We start from the raw sequence: 24,415 nt of genomic DNA on the forward strand, positions 1-24,415 counted from the left end.
TTTTATAAAAATAAATTTCAAATATTAGGACAAGATATAATAATGATGAAGGAAATTCCTCCTAAAATGTTAAGAAAGAGAAAAGAATTTGCCTTTCTGGTAGATGAGCTTAAGAAACATCAGATATATTTTAGATGGGAGGTTCCAGCTGGTTTAACACTGAATTATAAAGGAAGAAAGTATTTTCTCAATACAATTTGTAAAGCACAGATTTTATACTAATGTATTAAAGATTGGGAATTCTTTGTTAACAGATGTTAAGTTGAATGGTGAATAGATGGTGAAAATGTGTAAGACAGAAGAAGGGAGGAGAATGTTTAACTTTATTATATATGATTATGGTTAATTTTGTAAATGATTTATTGTGGATATAAATGTGTAATTTTAGGGTACTATTTGATATATTTAAGGTATAAAGGAATAGGAAGATGGAATATTGTTTAATTTTGGAGGATAGATAGTAAAATTTAGGAATTTGGATTAAATATTATATTTAAGAGATGGATGTAATGTTAATTAGAATGTAATTGTTATAATAGATATATTTTGGATAAGTTATAGGTGTAATTTTAATAATGTTATTTGATATAAGTAAGGTAAAGTGAAGATTTTAATTATTACAATTGATATTTTGGATATTTGTAATATTATTTGTTGTATATATAAATGTTAAAGATGTGAAAAGATGGATTATTGTTTACCCTTGAAGGTTGGACAGAAAAATTAAAGAAATTAAGTTGGAAATATGAACTATTTTTGAGAGACTGCTTAGGGAAGAAAGACATTTTAGAAGAACCCTTGGTGAATATTGGAAGATGGAACGTTGTTTTGATATTGATTGATGAAGGTTGGATATTAAAAACTATGTACTTTATTCAAGAATAAACACTAACTCAATCGGAAATTTCTGAGAACTCTAGGAGTGGAATGGTCTGATATATTATGGATTGGAAGAAAAAGTATCTTCTTTGTCTTTGGAAGGGGAGAGGAGGTTTTAAGGAATGACTATGGATTATGATTTGTGCTAGATTTTAATTCTTGTTATTAGTTTTATACCCTGTATTCGGTTCTCGGAAGTCCTGGGGGGTGGGGGGAGGAAGGGAGGGGGAGGGGACAGAAAATGGATTGATAGTTAATGTACAAAGATGATTGAAGATGTATAATTAATGTAAGATCGGACCTGCCTGGCTACTACTTTAGAATGATGGGAAAGAAGGAAGTAGAAGAGAGAAGGAAGAAAGAGAAGAGGAGGAGGAGGAGGAAAAAAAGGAAGAGGGGAAGAGGGAGAAGAAAGGAGTAGGGAGGAAAGAGGAGAGGATGTAGATAAGAGAGGGGGAGGATGGTTATGGAAAGTAGAAGAAGGTAGAGAAGGAGAGTAAAAGGAAAAGGAAGGGGGTGGTGACCGGGCAGATCCGATTAATTGTATATGATGGTACATTAAATATGTTATTGGATATGTTATTGGATAAGAATGTCAAAATAAAACTTTTTTGAATAAAAAAAAAAAGACTTTGGCTTATGTTTATTTCTTAACTGCAATTACGCTGGTCTGAGGAGAACTTGGCAGGCAATCGCAGGTTCGTTGCCAGAACTGCAACGAACGAACAAACAGAACTGTTATCTGTCGTCTGAGTAAATTGCTGACAAAGATAGTCAGCTCGCGTGTCTTTTTTGGTTGTGGTTGGGAGGGGACAGAACACTATCCCTCTCTTTATGCAGCCCAGAACTTTTTTGGCAGTGACTGCACACTGCTGGTTCATATCTAAATGGTTGTCCACTAGGACTCCAAGATCCCTCTCACAGTTACTATTATTGAGCAAGGTACCACATATATGGTACCTGTGCATTTTGGGGTTTTTTTTGTCTAAATGTAGAACCTTACTTTTTTCACTGTTGAATTTCATTTTGTTAGTTAGCGCCCAATGTTCAAGGCTGTCAAGTTCCTTCTGTATCTTGAGCCTATCTTCTGGAGTGTTGGCTATTCCTGCCAGCTTGGTGTCATCTGCAAATTTGATGAGTTCCCCATCTATTCCCTGTTGTGACACCCCTCCCCCTCTCCAAATGTTGCAACACACCCACACTTTGAAACATGCTGGCTTAGTGAATTCCTGGACTGAACATGAGATTAGACCAATGGTAATCAACCTGGTCCCTACCACCCACTAGTGGGCATTCCAATTTTCATAGTGGGCGGTAGGGGTTTTGTCCGATACTGAAGCACTTTCCTTTTTTTTAATTTAATTGATTTTTTAAAAAATTTGCATAACATTATTTAAAAACATTTTCATTAGATTTTCATAAAATTCCTCATGACAATTTAAATTTCTGAAAATACACTATTTGTATCGCCCACGGATAAGTTTAGTTCACGTTACGTAAGTGAAACTAAATGGCACTATAGTGCGACCACAAACAAAATAGCCTCGTCCCAGAATAGCTCGCACATCTTCCCCACATCACCCAGCTGTAACAGACAAGCAGAGCTGGTAGCTGGCGCGCCCCCCCCAAACCCAATCCACAATGCGCGAGAGGCATGCACAGACGACGATACATGGCGCATTACTGTGGAACCAGTGGGCGGTTAGAAAATTTTACTACTAACAGAGATACAAAAGTGGGTGGTAGATATAAAAAGGTTGACTACCCCTGGATTAGACTAACGTCCTATAAGGTAGCTTCCAGCTCTTTTATTTTGTGATTCTAATATACTACAGCATATGCTTACCTACAAGCCTTTTCCAACTGTGTCCTTCAGATGCGTCGGATCAACCAACATCTAGTGGGCAAATAACTGAAGACAGCTGATATATATGCATAGTAAAGTGCTGTGTATTTTCTGGTTTTAAAGTCATTTAAGCAAGACATGCAAGTTAGCTAAATTCCTGTTCCAACATCCGATTATCTTGCCATTCATTTTTGAATGCTGTACTTTAAATTAGGGTCTAGTTTAAATTACTACCTTTTTTGTCTGCATGTTTATTCCCCACCCCCCAACCCCTTTAAATGTCTTCACTTCAAATGGTGTGGAAGGTTTAAAAATCATTAAGTGAGGATTAAATTGGCACCATACGAGTATCCATTTTTCTTCAAGATAATTAAGCAGTACATTTTGGATAACCATGATGGCTTGTTTTTGGAATACTGTTGATGCATTGGACAGCTGTACAATTGTTGTAAGACATTCCTGAATAGGTCCTAGACAGGCCTGGCAGATAAGTGGCTAATTTCAGTGTCACAAGGTGCTGCTATTAGGAACTGAGGCTAGCATTGCCATCCACTGCTGGGCACCTGTCCACACTGGCAAGAGGCAACAAAGCAGGTGGATGTTGATACTAAAGCCATTTTGGAGCACATGGAAAGTCATTTGCTATAAATGTTCTTTTGAGATAGAAGCAGAATTGGCAGCAATGGCAGTTTACCTGCCTTGTTGAGAAAAGGAAGATGAGAAGGATGGATCAGGATTTACAAATAGCAATAGCATTTGGAATTACATACTGCCCCATGGGGCTTTATAGCACTCTCTGGGTAGTTTACAATGTCAGCATTATTTGCATATTGCCCCAATGAGTTGATTGCTTGTTTTATCAACCTCAGAGGGATAGATGACTGAGACAACCTTGAGCTCATCAGGATCAAACTCCAGTAAAGTATAGTATACTTTAATCACTGTACCACCAGTATATATAAAAGTTATGTATGTATGTATGTATGTATGTATGTATGTATGTATGTATGTAATTTATATGGCTGCCTATTCACCTATGGTGACTTGAGGTAGCTTACAAAATATAAAACCACCTTTAAAACAATAAAAATTAAGAAAAAGAATCAAAGAAATTAATATAGTACAATATAACAAAATTACACCCCCACCCCAATGACAGCAGATCACATGAACCATTTAATGGGCTCCATCCCGCTCTGGCTTCCCCAGGCCCGCTGGCAGAACCAGGTCTTCAGGACCTTCCGGAAAAGTATCAGAGTGGGGGCTATTCTAATCTCTGAGGGGAATGATGTTCCAGAGAGAGGGAGCTATCATGGAGAAGGCTCTTCTTCTGGGTCCCACCAGGTGTATCTCCCTCGTGGATGGGACCCGCAACATTCTCTGACTCTCCACTCTGATGGGTTGGGTAGATGTGACTGGCAAGAGACGGTCCCTCAGATAATCTGGTCCAAAGCCAAAAAGGGCTTTAAAGGTGACAACCAGCACCTTTAAAAAAATTAAAATATTGCTGGTCAGTCCCACGAACGTTCTGTAGTATTCACCAACCTAGACCCTTTAAATAACCATAATCCCAATCAACAATTTTTTTGGGAATACTAAGCAGATTGTTCAGTTTTTCAATCACCTTATATTTTACTTTTGAAAGTTCTGTCTTATATATGGACATTTAATGGTCTGCCACTATAGAGCTGATATTGGAGGAAAAGCTCAAAGGTACCCAGAATTAAATTAATAATACTACTTTAAACTTGAGTTTCTTCAGCTGGGAAGAGTTATTTGATTTAAAATGTATGTTTTCTTAGATGTGGTTGATTTGAATATGATTTGAGTCTGTTGAATATTTCACTTTATGTTCCACTCAGAAATTTCAAAGTATATACTTGAAGACTAGAATAGTTTAGGAATCATTACCATGTCTCAGCTAAATATGACCCTAAAAAGCTCTATTTATATATTTTATTATATTGTGGAAATCAATGAAACTGAGAAAATGGAGAAAAAAACTAGTAATTCAAGAGCAAGTTAAACTTTAAAATACTATGCAGTTTCGATGACATGGGTAGCTATATAGATTTGATAGACTGATAGACAGACAGACTGATAAATTTACATTGTCTATTCAAGATAAAAATAGAAAGATCCATGTACATTTCATTGACAGTTCAAGAGATTATTCTAAACTGTATCATGCTAATTCTTTGCCAACAGAAAAATGAAACAAATTCCTTTTTACAGAATTTTTTTTATCATATTTATCACAGGATCAGATTTCTAATCTTTGTATCTTTTACTTCAAGATTTGCTCACTGCATTTATTTATTTATTTTTATTTATTTATTTGTCAAACACAACAGTATATATAAGTATAAGCATGAAATCACCATACAAATTGGATACAATCAAAGGGAACATTAGGACAGGAACGGTAGGCACGCTGGTGCTCTTATGCACGCCCAGAAGTTCTTCTCTTGATGACTTTCTATATAATTAGTATAAAAACTATTTTGGGTGGTTGTTTCCTATTTTCCTAGCCATCTGTATGTGCATTATTTTTCTCCTTTCAAATAAATCCCCATCTTTTAATTTTAATGAGATAAACATCTCAGTTATTCCCAAGCAAAACAAAGACTTTATGGTATTTTCTAACTGTAGGCTTATTTCCTTGATCAGTTCTTTGATAAGGCCAAGCTTTTAATGTTAGTTTGGCCTGTAGAGATTTTTAATGATTTGCAACTCTAGCTATCAAAGTGGTATCATCAGCACAACAGAGGTTATCAATATTTCTTTCTCCAAATTTAAAACCATGCTCATCTCTCTCTTTTTATTGCAATCCAGCTTCCTTCAGCGTGCATTCTGCATACAATTTGAATAAACAAGGAAAGAGGGTTTAGTCTTGTCTCACTTCCTGGAGCCAGACTATTTTACTGTTGCATAATTCACCTTACATGGCCAGAAAAGAAAAGAATCTCAACATTTTTTGAAAACGCCAAATCCAGTCTAAATCCAGTCTAAGTGTCTGGCTGACAGTGCGACCAATCACAAATAAATAATGTATTAAAAGTGAGTGTGAATAAGAAAATAGAATTCTCACACTTCATATAATAATAGGGCAAAGTTTAATTGTTCTAATCATTGTGATTACATTCCTCAGAACATTACTTAAATAATAGGAAGGTAATAAACCGAGCTATTAGATGCAGTAGGTAAAAGGGTCCATCCACTTGTCCTTCTAACTATGGCACAAAATATATCATGGTGGGTTTTTTTTAAATGCTGTCTCCTGATGATGCTATCTTTGTCTCATTGCTCATTGACATAACTGGCAGCTTGTAATTGTTTTTAGCTGTTTCAGTTTTAAGATAGCATTTGCCTTCTCCTAATATCATATTTGTCTTCAACACGATCTAGCATGCTTATCAACAATGTGGTTGATGGGACCGGATTTGCACAACTCTTGGGTACATTAGGGTGCTCCAGTCATACTTTCTTCCCTCCGGTTGCTGAGATTGGGCAGGAGGAGAAACCAGATTCCTGGTATCTGCTGAAGTATCTGCCCATGCAATGCTGGGCTTGCAATTTTCAAGTGTTTGTCAAATGTTATGGAAGCCCCTTATAAACATAGGTTGAGTATTCTTTAGACATGGTGCTAGATATGTGTTTAAACACAGGGGAAACTTTCTTTTGAGACAACCTTGTTACTTTACTGCACAGAAGGTTAATTTAAATTAGGAAAAGAACCTGGATTCCTTCTGCAGCATATTCTTGATTCTGTCATCACTGGGTGTCTGGCAGGTTTTCCACAGTTTTATTCCACCCCTTCAACAGGACCTGTGTTTAACTCATAGAATCATCTATTACAATGTCCTTCCTGTTAAAGACTACTTCAGCTTCAATCACAACAATACAAGAGCAAACAATAGATTTAAGCTTAATGTCAACTGCTTCAATCTTGATTGCAGAAAATATGACTTCTGCAACAGAGTTATTAACACTTGGAACATACTACCTGACTCTGTGGTCTCTTCCCCAAATCCCCAAAGCTTCAACCAAAAACTTTCTACTATTGACCTCATCCCATTCCTAAGAGGTCTGTAAGGGACATGCATAAGAGCACAAACATGCCTACCGTTCCTGTCCTATTGTTTCCTTTCGTTATATCCAATTAATATAGTTACTACATACTCATATATATGCTTATATATTGTATAATTATTTCATGCTTATGCTTATATATACTGTTGTGACAAAATAAATAAATAAGATAAATAAAATAAAAAGTTTCTGACAACAAGGGCTACATCTTGTCTAGAAACTGGGAGACAATGAGTTCTGGTCTCACTTTAGTCACAAGGCCAATGGGTGATCTTGAGCCAGTTACTCTCTCTCAGACCAAGAAAGGAGGAAAGGATAAACGACTTCTGAAAAACCTTGCCAAGAAGACTACAGGGACTTCTCCAGGCAGTCTGTAAGAAACAGACATGATTAAAGAGAAGGGGGGGAAAAATATTTTCCACTTTTATTGTTTTGGATAAATACTTCATTCCAGCTCCATATCATTCCACAGGCAACTACCGGGTATTGCTGGCCACAAGACAGATCTGGATTTGCTGCTACAACTGCCATTCCTTTACACCATTTGTTGAACACATATCTCATTTGTTAATAGTTACTTTCTCCCCTTCATCCTGTGTCCTGTTCTTCTGTGCCTGTAACATATTAGCATGTTATTTTGGGGACTTGGACTGTGTGGCCTTTCAAAGATACAAAAGCATGGAACAACTTTGTATCTATGAATAGAGCCACAGTGGTGCAGTGGTTAGAGTGCAATACTGCAGGCTACTTCTGCCGATCACTGACTGACAGCAGTTTGGCAGATCGAATCTCATCAGGCTCAAGGTTGACTCAGCCTTCCATTCTTCCAAGGTCAGTAAAATGAGGACCCATATTGTTGAGGGCAATATGCTGACTCTGTAAACTGCTTAGAGAAGGCTGTAAAACACTATGAAGGGGTATATAAGTCTAAGTGCTATTGCTATCTCTGCACATTAATGACAGGTAGCCAAATGCATCATTCCAAGTTCTTATGTACCCCACCATCACCACCTTACCCCACCCAACATTAGAGAGAGTGACTGGCAATTTTTCCTCCTATCAGAAGACAATATTTGAATGGGGTGGAGGTAAGAGGAGGTAATCTGCCAATTACTTTCCTTAATTTATGCTGCATTAAAATTGTAAGGACAACCCCCAATTACCAGCCATATTATTGTGACAAATTTGCAATTGGGGCAAATTATATAGCGAATATATATTTTCTACTGCGGCGGACAGATAAATTATGTGGTTGTCTGGTTGAACCCAAGTGTTTGCCTATAGCATCATAGTTTGTAATATTTAGTATTCAGGTCACACTTGAAAAGTAAAAACAAAATAAAACCCAAATATTTAAAAAAGTGCAATACAAACTTTATTTATGAATAGGAAATGAATTATGGGAAATTTTAATCACTCATAGATCAAAATCAAGAGATTTTGATGTAAAATTTAAGAAAAAAGATTCTCACACTGATAATGTTGATTGAACATGCAATGAGACAAGAGGATCACCCAAAATATGATACCCACAAAACCCACATTTCCTATTTAAAAATGTTTTCTAATTAGCAGTTGCTATAACTGACATTTCTGGGTCTTGGTTAATTGATACCTTTTACATGTTTCCCTAGGAGGAGAGTGAACCATGCAATTAAACTCACATTGCTAGCAATATTTATTGCTGAAGAATATGTTTAGACAACTGTGTGCAGATGTCATTCTTTTATGCTGTCTTCATTATGCTTACTTTGTGGTTGTGGTTCTTGTCACAAGTTTTCTTTTCTTCAGTTTTTGCTGACTCTTATAGTTTTCTCTGCTGAACATCATTGTTGCTGTTCTTATGAGCAGTGCAATTCCTTTGATTTCCTTTCTTTGTTTTTCTGTCTGACCTCTGTGGTCACCTATAGAGCAAGTGAATTGTTTATTTCAGGCTGTGCATTGGATGCTGTCAGTATATAGTTAACCACAACTGAAAGACGTTTCCTCCTTTTCCAATATTCAGTTAGTAGTTTCTTTTATTTCTATTTAATTTCTTCCTTCCTTTTCATTCTTAATTTTTAGATGCATGATTATGCATTTATTTTTTATTTACTTACTTTTTATCCCCAGCCAATAAAAAAAATAAAAAGTCATGATCTACTAGAACAGGAGTGTCAAACTCATAAAGTCACGGCAGTGTCATGTGACGTATCGGGACTTTTTCCCCCTTCACTAAACCAGGCATGGGCATGGCCAGTGCATGATGCATTTGGCCCACAGGCCAGGAGTTTGATAGCCCTGTACTAGAAGAAAGCCTATAATTTCTTAGTCAGAGATTCAAGTAAGATTTCTGATAATCAGATTTATAAGTGCCAGCACCATGGGTGATAACATGAGCAATGTAATGGTATATGAGTTATATTTTAAACCAGATGGGTAATCTGGCTCTCCAAATGTTCCTCAGCTGCAATCCCCAATAGCCCCAGCCACTGTGATCATTTGTGAGGAATTGAGAGTTATAATTTAGAAATATCCAGCTTGCCAGAGGTCCCTTATCTTTTAAGTTCATGATAGATTTCTGCCATGACAATGGAACACCCTATGCAACTAATAACTCTTTAAGCATTTGGAAAGACCAGACACCCCAATGAAACCAAATAAAAAGCATCTGCATGTAGGATCACTTGGACTTATAACAGATAATCATCACTTTCAAGCTACAATGACGTTTCCAAATATATGTATGCAGTGGTGGAGTTCTGTGGGCGTGGCTTGGTAGGCGTGGCTTGATGGTGGGGTCATTTGACTGGGTGGGCATGGCTATGTGACTGGGGGATCAAAAGACAGAAACTCACTAACAATGTCCTGCTGGAGCAGGGTTGGACTATATGACCTCCAGGTCACTTCCAGCCCTGGATCATCCGAAGAGCTTGTTAAAAAATGCTTTTAAAAATTAAAAAAAAAAGGTTCTGAGGATCCCGTGGCTCAGCTGGGCATTGGGGGGGGGCAGGGTTTTTTGCTACCGGTTCTCTGAACCACCTGCCACCATCACTACTGGATCGGCTGATCCAGTCTGAACCAGGAGCATTTCACCCCTGCATGTATGTATGTATTTATGTTTTACATTTCTGAACAGTCCATCTCTCTCAAAGAGGGACTTATTCAAATTTCTATTTTAAACAAGTTAAAATAGTTGTTTAGTTAAAGAAATATCAAAGGATAAAACCTATTCTAATATTCTGGTTTGTTTTATTGTTCAGCTGATATAAAATTTATTCCACATATATCTATGCTTGTGCTTTTTGTGCATGGTTCTTGTATAAATTATTTTTAAAGATCAGAAATAAAGTTCACAGTTAAAAATGAACAATTGCTTCCTAAAAAAGTTGTCGTATGCGTATCACAAGCTTAATAAACAAGGAAGTGTTATATGTTTCATTTAAAATTGAGTAATGAATACAAGTCACATTAAACTAAATATATTTCATTAACACTAGTTGCAAACTTATGTCAGCGTTCCAGAAAAAAACACTCCAAGTAAAAACTCCGAAGCAGGCATCTTTCAAAGTTCTTTTACTAGGATAGGTAAACTGGCACATCTGGGAAAATCTGAATCTGAGAGATCCGGGTTTTCCCTCAGTAAATCAAAACCCTCAAGACCATCCCCTGACTCCTCAGTCAATCACATGCTCCAATCGTCAACCGTCCCATCTCGAGACAGCACTCTGACCATTCCTTCTCCAGATGCAGGATCGGCCTGACCTTGACCAACAGGAAGAATATTATGTCTAATGAAAACCCCTCTACTAAATCCCCCCTCCTACTTTTCCCATACATGAGAAAGTGGCAGCACAGAAGCTTCCGGCCTAGTGTGACTTCCAAAGCTGACAACTTATGTATCTCTTGTGCTTTTGGAGCATGGAAGTTTATAAATTTTAAATCCAAATGAGATTAATAGGATCAACCTCTGACTAAACATGCCAAAAAATATGAATGGAATGCCACTATTACTATCTCTCCATATTATTATGCCTTTAAAAATAATGTTTACTCACATAATATCATTAATGTGTATAGCACATTTTTTTTAATTTAATTTTGTCACAACAGTATACATAAGCTGTCTATCTAGACCCGTTCCAGTCCGGCTTCCGACCCGGATACAGCACGGAGACAGCTTTGGTCGCGTTGGTGGATGATCTCTGGAGGGACAGGGACAGGGGTTATTCCTCTGCCCTGGTCCTATTAGACCTCTCAGCGGCTTTTGATACCATCGACCATGGTATCTTGCTGCGCCGGTTGGGGGGATTGGGAGTGGGAGGCACCGTATATCGGTGTTTCTCCTCCTATCCCTCCGACCGGTCGCAGACGGTGTTGACAGGGGGGCAGAGGTCGGCCGCAAGGTGCCTCACTTGTGGGGTGCCGCAGGGGTCGATCCTCTCACCCCTTCTGTTCAACATCTATATGAAGCCGTTGGGTGAGATCATCAGTGGCTTTGGGGTGAGATACCAGCTGTACGCTGATGATACTCAGCTGTACTTTTCCACCCCGGGCCACCCCAATGAAGCTATTGAAGTGCTGTCCTGGTGTTTGGAAGTCATACGGGTCTGGATGGGGAGAAACAGGCTCAAACTTAATCCCTCCAAGACGGAGTGGCTGTGGATGCCGGCACCCCGATTCAGTCAGCTGCAGCCGCAGCTGACTGTTGGGGGCGAGTTATTGGTCCCAAAGGAGGGAGTGCGCAACTTGGGTGTTCTCCTGGATGCACGGCTGTCGTTTGAAGATCATTTGACGGCCGTCTCCAGGAGGGCCTTCCACCAGGTTCGCCTGGTTCGGCAGTTGCGCCCCTTCCTTGATCGGGATGCCTTGTGCACAGTCACTCATGCACTCGTTACCTCTCGCTTGGATTATTGTAATGCTCTCTACATGGGGCTCCCCTTGAGGTGCACCCGGAGGCTTCAGTTGGTCCAGAATGCAGCTGCGTGGGTGATAGAGGGAGCTTCGCGCAGCTACCGTGTAACACCGTTCCTGCGCAGACTGCACTGGCTACCTGTGGCCTTTCGGGTCCACTTTAAGGTTTTGGTCACTATCTTTAAAGCGCTCCATGGCTTAGGGCCTGGGTACTTACGGGACCGCCTGCTGTTACCTCATGCCTCCCACCGACCAGACGCTCACAGAGAGGGACTTCTCAGGGTGCCGTCCGCCAAGCAATGTCGGCTGGCGGCCCCCAGGGGAAGATCCTTCTCTGTGGGGGCTCCCACCCTCTGGAACGAACTTCCCCCGGGTTTACGCCAAATACCTGACCTTTGGACCTTCTGCCGCGAATTGAAAACACATCTATTTATTCGCGCGGGGCTGGCTTAAATTTTATTGGTTTTAAATTTTTATTATTAATTTTAAGGGTTTTTTTAGTTTTACATATTTTAAAGTTTTTAGGCCAACTATATAATAAGTTTTTTAATCTGTATTTTAATTGTATATTGTACCGTTTGTTTTACCCTGGCTGTACACCGCCCTGAGTCCTTCGGGAGAAGGGCGGTATAAAAATCGAATAAATAATAATAATTTAAAAAAAACATTGTCATAGTAAAAAAAAAGAAAAACATATCATGAAGTATATATATATATATATATTACAGAACTCTTTGAGAAGGAAGTAAAATTTCTCACCAAAATGTTCAGCTTTATTTGTGTGATCTAAATCTAGGAAGAAGAGCGGTGAGGCAAGGAATGTTGCAGGTCCCATCTTCAAGGGAGATACACCTGGTGGGACCCAGAAGAAGGGCTTTCTCCGTGGTGGCTCCTTCTTTCTGGAACATCATTCCCCCAGCGATTAGAATGGCCCCCACTCTAGCACTCTTCCAGAAGGTGCTGAAGACCTGGTTCTGCCAGTGGGCCTGGGGAATGCATAGCGGGATGGAGCCCATTAAATGGCTCATATGATGTGTTGTCACTGAGGTGGGGTTGGGGAATTATTTTATTTTATTATATATGATTCTCTCTTTTGTTAGTTTTATTGTTTTTATATGATGTTTTTTTATAGTCTTGTAAGCTACCTTGAGTCACCATATGCAAATAGGTGGCAATATAAAGCTCCTAACTAACTAAATAAAAGAGGTGCCATGGATGCATAGCAATTAGTAAGGAATATTTTTTTCTCTCTAAGGGGAATCCATTGTCTTTCAGAGTATGTTCCTAAGGGAACTCAACTATTCATTTCCTATTATTGACAATGCTTTCCATTTTTTCTAGAACAATTCTTCAAAAGCCGTGCTAAATTCCTTATAATGAAAATCCAGATCCCCATAGAGAAGACAAATATGAGACTGTCAAGTTCTGTATTTTAGCCGGAGACTCATTGAACATCTCTTAATACTGCAGATGGTGTTTCAAAATTTAAAATTATGAGAAAGGAACTGATTTCATTGGTTGGGAAACTTCAAGAATAGTGATACATACACTGAGCCTAAACTTTTAATATGAAAGCACATTATTAATATAAAAGTCATTGTCACTTTAGATTGACTGTGTTTTAATTGCAAAGCCACCATATAATGCCCATCCAAATAAAAAGAGCTAGTCAGGAGGGAGGGTGGAAGAGGGGGTGCTGTTGTATGTGTTATAAAATTCTGCCCACAGAATGTTCTCTCCAAGGAAATGAAGAGGCTATTTTTACTGATTTCTCTGTACACCTCTGTCATCTGAACACTGCCAAAGGATGCAATAAGTTTGTGTGTGATTCAAACTTACATGACTCATTTGCGGCTCTTCTTCTATATATGGAAGAAGATTTTTTTTTTCCTATAGGGGAGAATATTCTAGATCTGACTTCTTGTTTTTAGACAACATAAGGATGTGTCATGGCAAGTACTGTCTTAGGAAAGGCACAGTTTTCATGGTGTAACAAAAGGAAAGGAGTATGTCTTTTCAGTGTGTCAACTATTCTGGGAAATCTGCTAATTAATTCAATGCTGCAAGTTTTAGTACTTTTCTGTTAATGATTAAACTCTTAATAGGTCTCCAAAACACATCTCTTGCACGGCAGGATCCAGTATCTAGTTATATATCAGAGAAGCAGATAGAAACCTGTAAGTGATGCACAGTTCCAACTCTTACCAATATTGGAGAAGACTATTTGTTCACTTGAGCCATCGGTTTAACACCGAATCAAAGTCCTGATATGAAGTAAAACTGATCTGATTGAAGATCGTGGTGGACTATTCTGTATAGCAGTGATGGCGAACCTATTCGGCACTGACACACATGCACGCCCAAATCGGAACGTGGATGCATGTGTGTACATGTGCGTGCACCGGAGTGGCAGAAACTCAAAGACCAACTGGGCAGTGTGCATGTGCGCACCGACCAGCTAGTCTTCTGGCATGCGTATATGAGCTAGCCAGCTAGTCATCGCTCATGCTGACACACCGGAAACCCAAAAACCAGCTGGCCGGCATGCGCATGCCTGCTTTCAGGCCATTTTCCAGCGCCTGTGAAGACCAGCTGGCCGGTGTGCATGTGCGTTCCAGAAACCAGAAGAGCAGCTGGAAACTGCACATGTGCCCACAGAAAGGGCTTTGTGTGCCACCTCTGGCACGCGTGCCATAGGTTCACCATCCCGGCTGTATAGTCTACCTAACTTAGTGATCTCTAGTATTTGTTATGATCACACTTCATATTTTCAGCCAGCAGTCTATGGAGGGACTTTAGGCATGGGATGGAATTATGTAATACTGGATGAATGCGGGCAAGGAAATGGTGCCCCAATTTATTCAATATTGCTCCAGCATCTCTGCCAGATACATCTGTTTCACTCACAAAGGGTTGGTATGAAGAATGCCTGTTTCAGGCACTGAAATGTATAATGGACTTATTCTATGTGTCTTATTCTATTGGAACTGTACCAGAGGTGGGTTTCTGACCGGTTCTGGAGAACCAGTAGTGGAAATTTTGAGTAGTTCAGAGAACCGGTAGTAAAAATTCTGACTTGCCCCGCCCCCATCTATTCTCTGCCTCCCAAATCCCAGCTGATCGGGAGAAAATGAAGATTTTGCAGTAACCTTCCCCTGGAGTGGGGTGGGAATGGAGATTTGACAGTATCTTTCCCCTGCCATGCCCTCCAAGCCACACCTACAGAAACGGTAGTAAAAATTTTTGAAACCCACCACTAAACTGCACACAAAACTTGAATAAATTAGACAGGGGTTAAGAAAATCCAGAGTTGAACCACTTAGGAACTTCTAGCCATTTATACTGTATCAACATTTTTGCCAAGATAGGACTGCTTCCAGCCTGGAAGAGTCATTTTTTAAAAAAAAGATGCTATAGAAAATTAATTATTATTATCATCACTCTTCTGACATGAAATGACCTATTCTACAAATGTTACTATACTTGTAAGTAGATTTAGATTCAGCAATGCATTTTTATATCCATAAATGCATGCTTTATGATTACTTATCAGAGTTTAGTTATGATTTAACTAAGGCATAACCATGAACTTTAATTTCCCTTTCCATCAAAGCCAGTTAAAGGTATGGACATGCTGAGCAGCAGCTAGAAATCGTTATTGGATTGCATGGTTCATATATGGCTCTCCAATATTAGGAGATCAAATATAGAGTGTTATTAAAATAGCTTGTAAAGCAGAATCACAAGATGGCCGTAATATTAAAGGCTCATGAGATGTGCAAATAAAGTGACTTTTCTCAGATAAAGCAAAATACCTGCAATGCCTCATTCTATGAGGTGGGCTGAACAGATTAGTGCTCCAGTATTATTCCAAAAGATAGCTGGTTTGGTGTAATCATTAAAAAGAATTGGACACAAAACCAGGAAACCACAAGGTCTAATCCCCTTTTTGACACAAAGTCAGCTGGATGACTTTGGATCAGTCACTTCTTCTCAGCCCCACTTAAGAGACAAGGGCAAACTATCTCAGAAAAATCTTGTTCTGAAAGCTGCAGGGACTAGTTCAGGCAGTTACCAGGAGTCAACACTTACTTGAATGCAAATTAAAAAAAATATGAACCATTGCACATGGATTATTATAATGTGTTTCATCTGAAACTATCCTTAAATGCAATCATGCACTGATAGAGGTGTGAAAAATGTCATAAATGGCTTTCTATGGGATGGCATAAGAGACCCCTAATAGTGTACATTATCTGCCATAAGCAATATTGAGACTAATCTACTCATATTTTACCTTTCTCTTGTCAAAACATCTGAATAAAACTCAATTATTTAAGAGAGATTTTGTGTGTGTGTGTGTGTGTGTGTGTTTGTATATATATTTCTGAATGTTGCACTCAAGAAGATACTGTTAAATAAAAATAAATACTATATCTTGGATAAATTTGTTACGAAGAGAAGAAATTAATATAATGAGGAACAGCATCATTCAATGGCATGGTTAGAGATATGGTGACTATGGACAAAATGACTTTGATCATTTTGGTCATTTTGGTGTGACTTTGGTCACACTATCTTACATGAGCCATGGTGGTGCAGTGGTTAGAGTGCAGTACTGCAGGCTCACTTCTGTTGCCTGCAATTTGGCAGTTCAAAACTCACCTGGCTCAAGGTTGACCCAGCCTTCCATCGTCCCGAGGTGGGTAAAATGAGGATCCAAATTGTTGGGGGCAATAGGCTGACTCTGTAAACTGCTTAGAGAGGGCTGTAAAGCACTGTGAAGTGGTATATAAGTGCTATTGCTATTCCAGCATGTTCCTTTCTCCCACTCTTAATGGCATTGTCCACATGTTCTCATCCAGTTATCTCCCCTCCCCAAAAAAGAGAAAGCATTCTCTTTCTTATCTTTTCTTCCATCATGTTTCCCTCCCTCCTTTTTCTCTCAGCTTTTATGTGTTAAGGAAAACTATAGACAAAAATGATTTCTGAATTTCGAAGTGATTAAAAAAAGGCACAAATGAAATTCTATTCTACTAGAACAAATAAACAATTAGGATTGCTTTACACTAGCCCAATTAATGGAATAATTTCAAGTTGAAAGCATATCAACAGGTCTGCTAGGTGTATAGAAGAGCTTCTCAAAGGCTCAAGACAACACTACTAGATGTCAGTTTCTTCCCAAGGTCAGTTCAAGTTGATGCTTGGATGTTTTAAACCTTGAATGGCCTGGGAGATTAATCATAACACTATTAAGGAAAAACCCAAGACATTTAAAGCAAGGTGATGAGGACAATGGTTTGCAGAGCAGAGCTTATGAAAAGGACGCTTGCTAAAATAAAAATAGCTCATGCAAAAATCACACAGATGAACACCTTTTGGACTTTGCATTTCCTTACCTTTGGGGAAAAAATTAATTCTAAAGGCATGAAAAGAGACACATTAATTGCTTCAGTAAATCTATATGACCTTATGACCCATGATGAAATGAAAGGAATGCATTATATATTCTCACTGTAGTTTGTGAGGGATCATCATAATCACTAAATAAATGAGAAAGGCAATTGATATAATGGCTTCTGATTCAAGGATGGTATTTTTCTATTCACCATTCATAGAAATGTTAGGTACAGATCAAAAGATACATTTATTCATATTTCTTTGCAGTGTACTGTATTTCTCCTTTCATATCTGAATAGCACTTCTCCTCATGTTTGTTTTTCACCAGTTTTTCTTTCATATATTTGTGTGTGTGCAAAGTGGCAGAATTCTAATGGAAAGTTTTTGCTATTAATGTTTCTAGAAATTAAACATTACAAATCCTAAAAAGTATATCTAGAAATTATCACTAGAATAATAGTTGATATTCAGCTTTTGGAGATTTAGTTCATAAATATGCTCTTTGATGGAGGAAATGCAGGTCTCTTTTATGTAGTTAAATGTCATCAAGGATATTTCTCATGCTAATTATTATAGAAAATTCCTGACAGAACAACTTACAGTTACTTTAAAAAAAATCAACAACACAAAGCTGGGTTTATTTCAGGTGACTTTGTTTTTTTCCCCCCCTAAAGTTTTGTTAGCTAGGTTTTTCCTTCATTTTGCCACCAGGATACAGCTAAGAAGCAACACTGCAAGGAGAAAAATATAATTTCACTCTGTAAATGAGTGATTAATCATGCAGTTGCTTCTTTTGAGAACAAGCTACACAATTAAAATATGCATAAGAGTGTCAAATTAATCTTGGCACATGGCACATTATATGTAAGCAAGTTATTGTTGGCACCTTCATTCCCCAGTTAATTTGCATTTCTCTGCATTCATTGCTATGACCCTAAGCATGACATGATTCCATCTTGCACCATAGAACCTTCCACCTGCCAAGGAGCTGTGCATGTGCAACACTCAAAGAGCCACTTGGACCTGTTTCCTACAGGAAAAAAACACACTGGGAGCTCACTCCCACCCAGTCACATGACCACATAGCCTACCAGCCACAAAACTATTCTCTATGTCTCTCCCCCTCTGTCTCTCTCTCCCTCTGTATCTCTCCCGCTTCCCCCTCTCTGTGTCACACTGTATGTGTCTCTCTATGTCTCTCTCTCTCTCTCTCTCTCTCTGTGTGTGTCCTCCTTCCCTTCAGGTGACCGCCCTCCTCCCCCCCTCCTCTCGTAACTCTCTGGTCAGCTGTGGCTGAGCCGGGAGCATTTGAATGCACAGGGAGACTCCACCCTGAAGTGGCAGGAAACGAAGGCTGCCGTATGTGCAAATGTGGCATGAAGGCAGGCAACTTCGCTCCTGCACTCTCAGCCAACCCTCTTTCCCCTCCTCCTCTCAGGATGCCCGGGACAGCTGTGGCTGAGCTGGGAGCATGTACATGTGCGGGGAGACCCTCCTCAAGTGAGTGCCAAAGCTCAGGAAAGGCAGGTGCAGGATGGGCAGAGGCTCGCTTACGGAGGGTTTCTGCATGCGTGTGCACGCTCCCAGCTCAGCCACATCCAGCCAGGGGGTTACTAGAGGAGGGGAGGAGGAAAGTTCAGGAGTGAAACCGCCCTGTACCTGCCTTCACACCACATTTACGTGTAAGGCGGCCTTCGCTTCCTGCCGCTTCGGGCTGGAGTTAAAAAAAAAATAAAGAGGGGTGGGGCAAACCAGTGATGGGACAGAGAGCCACGGCAGAGGGCCCAAAGAGCCACTTGCGGCTCTGCAGCCTTGGTTTGCCGACCCCTGCCCTAGCAAAAAACCTGGAATATGTCTCCAGATTCTGTCTTGAATTAAATAATCAATAAGAGAAAAATAATTGTTCATCAGGAAAATGCCCCATGTGTACTTTTTACCATGTACTGTGGTTCTGATCTGAATTCCCATGCTCCCATCCCAGACAGACAGTTATTGGTTTATACACAAATATAGCCTGTTTATTCTATATTGTGATTGGTCATACAGTCAGCCTGAGGTTTAGATTGGATTTGGCATTTTTATCCACCTATTGAATCCTTCCCAAGGACCTGGGATTGGTAGATATTGTTTGATGATGTTAAAGATATTACTGCAGAGTATAAGTGTTAAATTTGTATCCTATGACTATCATTAAGTGTTGTAAGTGTTGTACCTTGATGAAGGTATCTTTTCTTTTATGTACACTGAGAGCATAGGCACCAAGACAAATTCCTTGTGTGTCCAATCACACTTGGCCAATAAAAAATTCTATTCTATTCTATTCTATTCTATTCTATTCTATTCTATTCTATTCTATTCTATTCTAAGCTGTTCCAAGTAAAGCTGCCTTTTGCAATTGATTGATGGTGAATTTGTCAATGCCGATAGTGTTCAAATAGTGCTTATTATTATTTAAATTTGTTTTAGCCACCCATTCTGGCATATTCAGGGTAGCTCAGAAAATCCCAAAACAATAAAACCAATTTTTTAAAAAAACATACATACAACAACAACAACAACACTAATTTAAAAAATGGACACTAACCTTACAATTGATACAAAAGCTAAGAGTGGCGCAAAGAACCATGGAAAGATACATGCTCTGCATTACAAGATAAGATAGAAAGACCTGCACATGGATTAGAGAACAAACGAAAGTATACAATGTCATCAAGAGAGTAAAAGAATTGAAATAGAAATGGGCTGGTCACACAGCAAGAAGAGCTGATGGCAGGTAGAACAAGGCAGTCATAGAATGGATCACACTTGATACAAATCATCCACAAAAGAAACCTAAAACAAGATGGACTGATGCCATCAGAAAGTATTGTGAGACCAATATCTCAAACTACTTCACTGCTTTTAAAAGTATCCCTTTTTGGCAAACTAAATTGAAGGCATAAGAGGAAATCAGACTGTCTAAAGGAAGCTCAGAGTTAAAGTTCTCATACCTATCTTTCAAGTATCATGCTGTGACTTTTGAATAAAAAAGGGAAAATATATTCTTGCTATTTAAATGACATGCAAGATGTAATTTCTTTGTACTTTGCTCTTGCTTACATCAATGAGAAGCATCATTTCAAAACATCTCTCTGTTTTCTATCCAGTCATGTTTAGTTTTTGATGCCTAAACCAAATTAAATTTCTGCTTTCTGGAGTGAACATAAATGGTTTAAACCTTATGCTCATATAAAGTTCATTCTGCTCTTCAAGGAATGCTGGAAACATTTTTTTTTAAAGTCCAGGAGATATGCTTCCAATTTGGTCCCTCACTTTGGAAATGACAAAATGAAAGCTGATTGCTAGTCACAGGGCATGAACCACTGAAACATTTAACAGTGCATTTCTTCAATAAGAACATGACATATCCTTCTGCTTTTTATTTTCCTTGAATGAGATATTTATATTTCTAAGAAGCTAGCCTAAATTGGGAAGCATGCATTACTGATGAGCAACAAAATATAAAGCAAATGAAAGCTATTACTAACAAATACTGATCAGATGAGGAAAAGGATGGCTGTAATTGAGACGGGTGGTTAGTTGTTTGATCGCAAGTTACACAAACCTTCTTTAATTGTACCCAATAATATCTTATCAGACATTCATAATGCCTAATTGGAATTGCTAAAAGTTGGTCACATTCCCCTCCAATTAAAGAAAGTCTGCATTTACATCTTCCTAAGCCAAGACAGCATATGCCAAGTCTTCTCCCAATGTGGCAATCAGGTCTCCAACAGATCATTGTGTGGCGCCACATCTTAGGATCATCTTTAATATCAGAGAAGCAGAAAACTTTATAACTCATTTCAAATGATCCTTTTGGGTGGAACATTATTAAAGTATCAAATTAAAGCTCCCAAATGCAGCACTCTGGAGAGATTAAGAACTCATAAGCAGAAATCAAATTCCAGGTATGGTTACTACCATATTAAAGGATCTCAGTTAGTAGCTGGGCATTTGGGAAATTATTGCCAATCTGAAAGAGCCTTAAGGTCAGTGTTCCTAGTGGCCCAGTGTTTTGAAGTTGGTAATTTAATATATTAAATCAGTTTTTAAATATTTTTCTTCTCTTTTTTAAAGTTTTTTTGCTCCTAAATATATGGAAGCTTGTTCTACAATTTATTACTTTTGGTTCTTGGGTACTGTACATTCTTCAAAAGTATAATGGTTATTTTTTAGAAAGAAAGAAAGAAAAGGAAGGAAGGAAGGAAGGAAGGAAGTCTGCCTTAGTTCTTACAACTTGTCTGATTTAGCAGTTTGAAGCAATTATTTTCTGCAAAATTATGAGATGATGATTCTCAGATGATTTTGGAAGACTTCCCAATGGCACAATTTGCAAATTCTCCAGGTGTTCAAATAGTAAGAAAAAGCAACAACATTTGAAAGAAAAAAGGAATGCATTTTTCTTTGTTTCAGAATTAGGAAGTCTAAAACAACAAATTATAAACTTTGCTTATCCTTTTCTTGCTGTGAGAAAACATTTTTGATGCTTTTGAACAGTGATGAAATGCAAGGTTTTGGCTGAAAGTTCATAGTCTTTGTTCCTGACATAAAAGTGTCTTCAGCATCATATATTATTTAAATGCATAACCAACCATATTGATAATAGCATTTCCTCCTTGATTTGTTTTTTTTTTGAAGGTGCCACTTCCATTTGCTTGGACCTTTGATCCACCAAGTTGAAGCATGAATCTCAGATAGAAGTTGAAATGTTCCTAAGTGTGTAACAGTAAATGTCAGGTTTACAGGTCAACGGGTTTGTATAAAATGAACAGAAAAAAACCCTTTTGTCTGTAAAAGGGCAACCAAAGTAATTGACAGATGGAATCTGTACAAGAAAGCTTTGGTTAATTATGCCATATCCTAGAATAGCTCACTATTCACTCAATAATTCTATTTTGCAGGCCTCATCCAGGAGGCCTTCTGCCCACGCACGCAAACACACAGGCATACCTATTGTAAGAAACTTTGTAATGAGAAGCTACCCTTGAGTTTAGGAAATAGGGTATTTCTCTGATCATGCTGTCACATTTGCAGTGAAGGTGTTAGTAAGTCTTAAGCAACTTTACTGGCAGAGATAAGAAACCATTTCCCATGCTGCCTTTTTTAAAATTAGTTGGCCTAGTTTGTACTTCTCAGACCAATACATAGATCAGAAATGATTGTTCTTTGGAGCTTGCTTCTCTCTGAAATCTGAGATGTAGCCGTCTGCTAGATAATATTCGAAAACCGTGTCCATTTGAGAAGGTGATATACAGAAAATGTAAGACGGCTATCTTTCTGGTTATAATAGGTTTATTTCTTGAATGACTTTTAGGATATTATTGTAAGCTATCTTCAAAGTAAAAAAGTCAATATATACCCTGTGGGAAAAGAAAGTATCTCTTTCATTGTGCTAAAGGAGACTCCACTACCCTTTTTACTTGGCTAATCAAAGAAGCCAAATTTTAAGCCAGAGATACATTTCTGGAATGAGTTAAACTTGTAAAATACTATCAATTGAAATTTAGAGCAAAGCTACCCTTTTCACCAATTTAAACAGTATCAAATTGATCACCAAATATAGCATAAACTTTAATTTAAAATGGGAACTAATTTTTGATTACAATTTTATACATGAAACTATGTCCTATACAAAAATTTGGATTTTTGTACGTTGGGGTTAATATCTTAATGATGTATAACTTCAAATGTTGATTTAATCTGTTTATTGTTGATAGTTTTTTATAGCAACTTGTACCATGTCAATGAACTACTTTCAGGTTTAGAGTTCCACAGAGACATTTGTGTTTCCTTGTTTCAAAATGAATTTGAAATATAATGTTAAAAATTTCCAGTTGAACAATGGGATATTTTTTTATATGCTGTTATATTTCAGATATTTTTCTATCCACTTGAATTTCTTACGTGTCTTATTTTCCCACTTTTCACATGATCTATTTCATCTTTCTTATATTATTTTAAATATATATGCTTTGTTCATCATAAATAGATCTGAGGCTTTATGATTGCAGGACTTTCCAAAAAACAGAGTATAAAAATCTAAATAAAATTGGATTTTTGCATGTTGAGGACTGAACAGTAATGTCAGAATTCTGTCAGGCAGGGTAAACTGCTGTGAATTTTTGTTTTGAAGCAAATAAAAAGTATTTTTTTCTAAATGTTACAATAGCTATAACAATGATTCTTCCTCCTTTGTCTATTTTACATAATACAGTTTAAATCTAGTTTTGAATTCTGAAGTGGGGGACAAACTAGAAAATATCTGCTTTTAAACAAATATTTGTAATCCAATTTGGGGTGAATAAGGGCTTTAAATCAGTCTTAGCTCCTAATGGCTACCTGATCTTGTCCTGTTCTTGGAAAGGTTTTTGGGAAATGGCTTGCCATTGCATCCTTGCTAGGGCTCAGGCAAAGTGACTGACCTATGGTCACCCAGCTGACTTTGTGCTTAAGGCAGGATTCCTGCCTTAAGCTTACACCCAGGAATGAAATGCTACCAGATTGGGCTGCTTCGGGCAAACCGATAGTAATAAAAGCTACCATTTTGGGTGAACCGATAAAAAAATGCTACTGATTCGGTTGAACCAGTATTTCTCTAGCAAGCAGGAAATCCTGCTTTCTAGAGAATCTAAATCGTGCAGCACAGCTGTTTCCCCCCTTGCTGTTCTACTTACCTTAGAAAAGGCTTCTTAAACCTCCTTTTTCAGTCCTGCATGGTAGCGCCTGCAACGCACATGCACGCGAAGCACATGTTTGGTGTGCATTGTACATGCACAGCAAACCAGTTTCAGACCTCAGAGGATTTCATCACTGCCTACACTGTTACACCAAAATGGATTTGTATTCTATTTATTTATTTATTTTGTCACAACATCATACAAAAAGATTATATAGTATATACACATATAAACATATATAGGAAGAAGAAAAGAAAAACAATAGGACAGGAACGGTAGGCACGTTTGTGCGCTTATGCACGCCCCTTATGGTCCTCTTAGGAATGGGGTGAGGTCAATAGTAGAAAGTTTTTGGTTAAAGCTGTTAGGATTATGGGAAGAGACCACAGAGTCAGGTAAAGTATTCCAAGCACTGATGATTCTGTTGCAGAAGTCATATTTTCTGCAATCTAGATTAAAGCGGTTTACATTAAGTTTAAATCTATTGGTTGCCCTTGTATTATTGCAATTAAAGCTGAAGTAGTCTTTGACAGGAAGGACATTACAATAGATGATTCTGTGAGTTAAACTTAGGTCTTGTCGAAGG

Source organism: Ahaetulla prasina, chromosome 1 (assembly GCF_028640845.1).
Source record: "Ahaetulla prasina isolate Xishuangbanna chromosome 1, ASM2864084v1, whole genome shotgun sequence".
Classification (NCBI taxonomy): domain Eukaryota; kingdom Metazoa; phylum Chordata; class Lepidosauria; order Squamata; family Colubridae; genus Ahaetulla; species Ahaetulla prasina.